Here is an 8,323-nt window from a genome sequence, read left to right as displayed (position 1 = left end):
CAATGGCAAGTTAAAAAGAACAAGTGTTTTTTTGCTTGGCAAACTTGTGCAAAAAGTTGGTCGAGTGGTCCTACTTCTAACACACACTATCCTCTCCCTTGGCTTTCGTGGTCCTAGGTGCAAGAGAAAAGTGTTAGTAACACTCAAAAATTTTATCTTTTTAAGAGAGGTCTGCCAAGAGACACATTACTATTGGGAACGACCTCGCGCAGTAAATCCTTCGAGCCGCTATAGAAATTAGGTGAGAGCGAAAGTTGTAGCCTTGGGTATAGCTGTTCCTACAGTGTAACTGGCCGAAAGGACAAATGGGCCCCACCACTAGTTACAAGGCTCTTAAGTGAGTCACTGCAGAATGAACTTATGTCCAAAAACATCGAACATGACTAAACACCTTTAAGTAGTAGCCCACCCATTCTATTGATTGAGGATATTTGCGATATAATTTAGTGCAAGAGCATAGATGTTTTTGCTCCCAAGATACTCACCATACATATTTCCTTGAGTAAAAACATAGCTTTTTGAAAAGTCACTTGTGGCTTGATAAAAGTGGTGACTCCCCCATCATAGGGATCATCTATTTGTTATGCTCGTGCAAGACTTAGTATATCACATCCTTACCTGCCACGGCGGGATTCATAAGGTATGTAGTACCAAAGTCGAAGAAATATCAAGATGTGGGCTAAATTTATCACAACTGGCCATTTGACCTTAGGGATAAAAAGTGTTTGAAGTGTTTTCCTTTTAGTCAAGACCAAGTGCAAATTGAGCCGACTTCAGGCTTTGGAAATACACCTTAAAATACATCTAAAAGGAAGAGTCATAAAAAGTCCAAGGATTGGGTTGATCTAGACCCATACTTATTTGTGCCTTTTGAGGCAACATTCTTGTGTTTGTGTGATTGCTTTGTTTTCTTGTCAAAAAAAAATCAAAAAATCAGTTTCCAAAACCAAGTATTCATCCAACACAAAACATTTTTAGAAAACCAACACAAAAGATCAAAAACAAAGAGCAAGAGTATCAAATTTTATGACCATTCTTCATATCTTGAGAAAGAAGAATTTTCATCAAAACATCAACTTAAAAAGAAGAGCATTAAGTTCAAAGGCTTTGATCAAAAGAAGGAAATTCTTCTATCTTAATAGACAAATCTTTGTCTCCAATAGAACCTTCTTACGTCACATGCATCTTTATCTTCAAGGGAAATCAAACGAATTTGATCAAAAGTCATTAAACCGCAGAGCTTTTATGCAATATAGAGCTTTGAGTTATCACAAAAACCAAGGAGGCAAGATCAACCCCAATTTCTTTCTAGAAATTTGTATCACATACAATGTAGCTCGAGAGATGCCACCAACGCCCGAAAGGGAAGAGGTAGAATTTGTTCCATTTGTAACACAAAGCTTTTATTGAAGTTAAAACATTTCATCCATTATCTCATTCATACATCATCACTTCATCATCAATCCATTCCAACTCTCAAAACATTAAGAGGTTCTTGTCCTAAGTTCTCTTTTGGATATTGCTTGAATCAAACACATCCCATCACTTTTTAGATTGTTTCTGCATCTAGGATAAGCTCATCCTAAGAGACATATCTACGCAGGTTAAAACTAGTTCATGAGTGAATCCTCTCATTACTAGGTAGTTAAGTCTGTAACACATCTCAGATTTCTCTAAACCTTATCACAACAAACCTTATCAAAAGCAAAACAAGCAATTCAAAGAAAGAATTTCGGTCACATCTACCTTTAAAGTGCTAGAGATCCACATGCAACACAATTCATCAACCATCAATCTTTCATTTCATCAACAACTCATAATCATTTTTCACCCAACTTCAACAAAGACTCATAAACAAAATGGCTCAAACCCAATTATAGTCAAGGCAACGAGAAATAGAAATTGAAGAAGAAGAGGAGGAAAATATCAATGAATTTCAAGAAGCACTTGGAGGAAATGTGAATGATGAAAACCCAAGTACTCCTACTCCTGCAACAATAGAAAGGGCCCAGCATAACCCTCTCTTTAACAGACTCTTTGACGAAATACTCAGGAGCAATGCGGATGCTCACTTTTTAAAGCTCGCTCAAGAAGGAGCCAAACTCCCCTCTGACTTTGATCTTGCCCAATTAAGACAAGCTTCAGAATGACAAATTCGCCATGAAAAAGAAAGAGGTAGAGATCCCATTAGATATAACATTCCTTGAGGTAACCCACCACCTCCTCCTCCAAATGAAATAGAGATGTTGCGGCAACAAGTTGAAAATCTCGCCCAACAACTTCATAGTGGTGTAAAGACTAACCAATTTTCACTCAATGACATCTGTCCCTATCCCTTTGATAGGAATCTTTATATGCCACCCTTTCCACGTGGATTCAAAACACCCAAATTTGAAAAATATAGGGGAAAGGGAGATCCTCGCTATCATGTCAGAGAATTTCATTCAGCTTGCCTTGAAGTGGCATATGAGGACACATACCTAATGTGACCTTTTCCCCAAAGCTTAGGAGGGACAACCACATCATGGTTTTCCCGGCTACCAGGTGGCATTCGGACCTTTGAAGAATTAATTCAGAAGTTTTTGGCACATTACTCTCATAACATTAAACGCGACATCACCATGGCTGATCTGTGCAACACTAAACAAAAACCAGGTGAACTATTCTCAGTATTCCTGCAACGATGGCATCAAATGTCTAGCAGACGTTCTCTTCAGTTACCTGAATGAGAACTAGTGGAAATATTCATTTCCAACTTAAACGAAGAAATGGAGTTTCACCTGGATGTCAAAGACACAGACTCTTTTAATGACATGATCACCAAGGGTTTGAAATGTGAACGAGCCCTCATCAAGAAAGGACTTATCAAAATCTATAATGAACCAAAGGATGGTCCTCGCCCACGCTTTATTAGTGACAAACCAGGCTTCTGAAGCAAAAACAAGAATATCGTCAACGATGGGGTTGTGGATGCAAGAACTATCAAAAGTGCCCAACCTATGGTTAGATTTGTGGGATGAAATCCTCCACCCAAGACTAACACAGTTGCTCCCCAAAATCAAGGGCACATCACATCTCAAGATGAACCTAGACCACGTCAACAAAAAGAAAAATGAACATACACTCCCTTAGGGGAACCCATCGAAACTGTGTTACGTCAGCTACTTTCTCAAAATTTGGTCACTTTACCCAGGACATCAAATTATGAACCTCAAGTCAAACCTGCATGGTGGAGAGATACTGAACATTGTGATTTCCATCAAGGAAAAGGACATAAGACAAGTAATTGTCATAGACTAAAAGATCTTATCCAAGATCTCATTGACTGAGGGGAAACTGAAATCGAAGGGCATGACCCAAAAACAACAAACAATGATCACCTGATGTTCAAAAATCCACTTCCATCACAAGATCAAATGGGTCCTTCCACTTCCGGGAGAGGCACTGATACCACTGATTATACATAGGTTGCGTATAATTATACTGTAAATCACCTGTATGATGCCAGTGAATAAATTGTAACTATAACCATCAAAAACCCCAACTCCAATTGTAATGTTATTACACGTCACGACAAGGTTACCATAAAAAGCAGCTCCACAAGGTACCACCTCAATCCCAAAGCAGTATAACCTTGTGGATCAATTAGATAAAATGCCCGCACTGATATCCATTTTAGAGCTATTACGCCTATCTCCATCTCATAAAACAATCTTGGACCAAGCCCTCCAAGAGGCGTCAGTCCCTGCTACCTTGAATACAGATCAGTTCCAAGCCATGGTTGGAAGTCTAAAAGCATCCCCTTGTCTCACTTTTTCCGAAAGTGACAATTCATCCTTCCAGCAGCCACATAACACTTCACTTCACATTGAAGGATTTATCAACCAACATAGGATCAAGCAAGTCTTGATCGATAATGGAGCAGGCTTAAATATTTGTACACTACAGTTAGTCACTGCTTTGGGATATGCAATTGAGTCCGTAGATCCCTGCAAGAAGATCACCATCAAAGCTTATGATGATGCAAAGCGCTCATCCAAAGGAGTTGTTGTACTACCAATCCGAGTGGGCCCTGTGGTGAAGAACATCATATGTTAGGTTTTGGACCTTCCTCTACCATACAACTTGTTGTTGGGAAGACCTTGGATACATGCCATGCAAGTTGTTCCATCCACTTACCATCAGTGTATCAAATTCCCACATAATGGAGTGGAAATTACAATCTTGGGAGATGCGAACCCCTTTGCATATTGTCATAACATAAATCATCAACCAGAGATTACCATTCCCAACAATAGAGAAGCCATCTCATCCACCTCATATGTAAGTCCAGCCTCTCTTTCCAGTTCAAGCACTATTATACCCAAGCAAGAGAAGCTCAAAATGAAAGTAGCAGAGGAAGGTCCTGGAGAATACAACCTAAGCCAACTATTATGTGTTGGAAAAATGCCCACTTCTCCAAAAACTCATGGTAAACCTCAGCAGGTACTTCATACACCAGCAGTCACACCAGCATGCACTTTGACACCTTTCATCCTTGGAAAGAGTCAAGAAGAAGAAACCCAAGATGAGGACTTAGCAGAGTGGATCTATAAAGATCCTATCACCACGGACATCCCACAAGTTAAGCTTCCTACAGATCAATATGGAAAAGGCCTGCTCATTATGCAAAGAATGGGTTATGATGGTCAAAGTGCCTTAGGACTTTGCAAGCAAGGATGACAGGAACCACTGTTGACAGAAATGAGGCCTAAAAATAATACAGGCTTAGGCTTTCAAAAAGAGATCTTTCCTAAACTCAGATTCAAAGGGAAACCTAGCAAACCACTATATCAGCCTATTACAAAGAGGTCACCTTTCATTATCAAAGCAACACCACCCATCACTCCACCAATCAAAACAACAATCCCATCAGCAGCAACAATACCAGCAACAGTACCATTAGCAGCAGCCACTATATCTAAATTTTCGGCCGTGTCAACAAACTTGACAATTCCAGCAGAAATAGCAGAAACAACAACATTAGTACTTCCTATGTCAGAGTCAGCAATCTCCATAAATCTTCTGGTAGCACCGATCATTACAAAGATACATCAGCCAATCACACCTTCGATGTTTAGCTCAAACAATATCCCAGTATGTTATAAAGACCATATCATAAATAGTGACTCAGAAACTGACTCACATGAGTGGGAGTTTGATTCAGTACACCTGAATACTTCAGATGAGGAAGACACACCACCCCCTCCACCCCGCAAGGACATCCCTATTTACGGCGAAGCGCAGATAAAGACCACTTAGGTTCCTGAACTGGAATCATCTTCCACAGACCCTATGTCACATCCTGTGCCCGATTCTGACAAGGAGAGTACCATCGACGACCTTACTCATAATGTCTTAACCCTCACTGAAACATCTCATGAACTTAACCAGATTGATGAGATAATGCCAATTATCCATCCCAAATTCATCGAGTGGAACCAACCTACACCCCCATGCCTTGATCATTTCCAAAATAATGAGGCAATCATTGACTTCTTGGAATTACAGGATAACATCCCAAGTGGGGATCATAAAGCTGGATTCGCCATAGAACTCAATAGTGCAGCATACTTTGGGGTGGATGCCAAACCTTTCAGCTACAAAAATATAACAACAAAACGTGGATCTTCTAGTGAAAACCACACTGTGGCACTATTTGATCCCACAAAAGTAAAAAGAAAGAGCGTATCCAATGGTGAAAACCTCTCTGAGGTGCCCAAGGATGAAAGGTTTGACATCCTTCCCCCTTTGTACACAGTAGGAAAGATCAACGATTCTGATCGAGGAAACACAAGAATACAACGTGGGGACTCTGACACTCCTCACCACATACATTTGGCATCTCTTTTGACTCCAGAGGAACAGCCCAAGTTTGTCAAGTTCTTCCAGAGGTGCCAGATTAATTTTGCATGGTTATATGTAGACATGCCTGGCCTTGATCCGGATTTGGTCATGCATCACCTCATAGTAGCAGAAGGAGCTAAGCCTGTCAAACGGAAGCTTTGCAAGATGCATCCTCAGATTGTCGTCCTCGTCAAAGAAGAACTTAAGAAACTCCTGGATGTCGGCTTCATTAGACCCATTGATTACACGGATTGGATATCCAACATTGTGCCTGTCGGCAAACCAAATGGGGGCATCTGTATCTGTACTGACTTCAAAGATCTGAACAGAGCATGTCCCAAGGATGACTTCCCCCTACCAAATATCAACATCATAGTAGACCTAACAGTAGGACATGCCATGCTTTCACTCATGGATGGCTTTTCAGGATACAATCAGATAAAAATTGCACCAGAAGATCAACACAAGACAGCCTTTACATGTCCATGGGGCGCATACTGTTGGAACGTAATGCCTTTTGGTCTAAAGAATGTAGGAGCAACCTATCAACGAGCAATGACTACTATCTTTCATGATATGATGCATACTATAATGGAAGATTATGTGGATGACTTACTAGCAAAATCACTCACCAGAGAAGGTCATCTAGACATTTTGGAGAAAATCTTTGATAGATTAGAACAATATCATGTTCGACTCAACCCAAAGAAATATGTCTTTGGAGTAACCTCCGAGAAACTTCTAGGATACATTGTCTCAAGCAAAGGCATTGAGGTTGACCCAGCAAAGGTCAAGGCAATCATGGAAATGCCACCCCCAAAGAACATCAGTCAACTGAGGACACTACAAGGATGGCTCCAATCTATCCGCAGATTCATTGCACAACTGGCAGATAAGTGTCACCCATTTACACACCTGCTACACAAGAACATCCAATTTTAGTGGGATGTTAGATGTCAGCAAGCATTCCAGATGCTTAAAGATTATCTTATGAATACACCATTGTTGATCCCACCAGATCCGAGTAGGCCTCTATTACTCTATATTTTAGCAACTAATACAGCTTTGGGAGTACTATTGGCACAACACAATGCAGAAGGGAAAGAGTGTGTTGTTTACTACATTTCTCAAACACTGGTTGGCTATGAACTCAATTACACCCCTATTGAGCGAGCTTGCCTAGCAGTAATTTTGGCAGCCACTAAACTAAGGCACTATCTATTAACACATAAAGTACAACTCATTGCAAAGATTGATCCACTTAAGTACTTACTCAGCAAAGTAGCATTGACAGGTCGCTTGGCCAAATGGGTAATGATTCTCAGTGAGTTTGACATCAAGTATGTGGACCGTAAGGCTATCAAAGGGCAAGTTATTGCAGATAAGTTGGCCGATGCACCCCTCATAGGCAATCATCCTCTCATTTCCAATTTTTGAGATGAAGAGATCTTCATGATCACTGAAGTACAACCATGGAAGTTATACTTTGATGGTTCATACACTAGGCATGGCTCAGGGGCAGGTATTCTGTTTATCACACCTCAAGGTGACAGCATCCCGAAGTCTTGCAGGCTTGCATTTCCATGCACAAACAACATAGCTGAATATGAGGCTTTGATCACAGGACTCAGCCTCACCATATAATGGAAATTACATGAACTACAAGTATATGGCGACTCACAACTAGTCATTCGACAAGCAACGGATGAATATCAGACCAAGGATGATAAACTCATGCCATAAAAGCAAATGGTGGACACTCTAAAAGCATCATTTCTTACTATCACCTTTGAGCAGATACCAAGAGATTAGAATCGAGTCATTGATGCTATGGCTACTATTGCATCTCTCCTAGATCTTCCAAAAAATTCAACCCGCTATGAGTTCTTGGTCGAACAGCTTTGGATTTCCACTTACGATATCCCCAAATCCGAGATGATATGTCGCCTTGTCGGTTCTGAATCCCCATGGTACGATGAATTCTACACTTACCTCCATGATCACACACTCCCTCCTAACCAATCAAATAACCAACGAAAAACCTTTATTCGCCAAACTGCTCGATATACCATTATTGTTGAAACCCTATACCGATGCAGTCTTGATGGTACTCTCCTTCGATGCTTGGAACAAGATGAGATAACAAAGGCCTTGGAAGAAGTACATGAAGGAATTTGTGGGACTCACTCAAGTGGCCCGTCACTAGCCAAGAAACTCCTGCGCAATGGATACTATTGGCCATCTATGGAAAAAGACTCCTACTACTTTGTCAAGAAGTGCAAAAAATGCCAAGTTCATGGAGACCTGATACATGCACTGGCATAGGAATTGCAACCAATCATGACACCATGGCCTTTTTGTCAATGGGGACTTGACCTTGTGGGTAAAATCCATCTGTCTTCATCCAACGGCCACAAATTCATCATTACCACCACCG

Source organism: Cryptomeria japonica, chromosome 5 (genome assembly GCF_030272615.1).
Source record: "Cryptomeria japonica chromosome 5, Sugi_1.0, whole genome shotgun sequence".
Classification (NCBI taxonomy): Eukaryota; Viridiplantae; Streptophyta; class Pinopsida; order Cupressales; family Cupressaceae; genus Cryptomeria; species Cryptomeria japonica.
Note: the sequence above shows the minus strand (reverse complement) of the source record.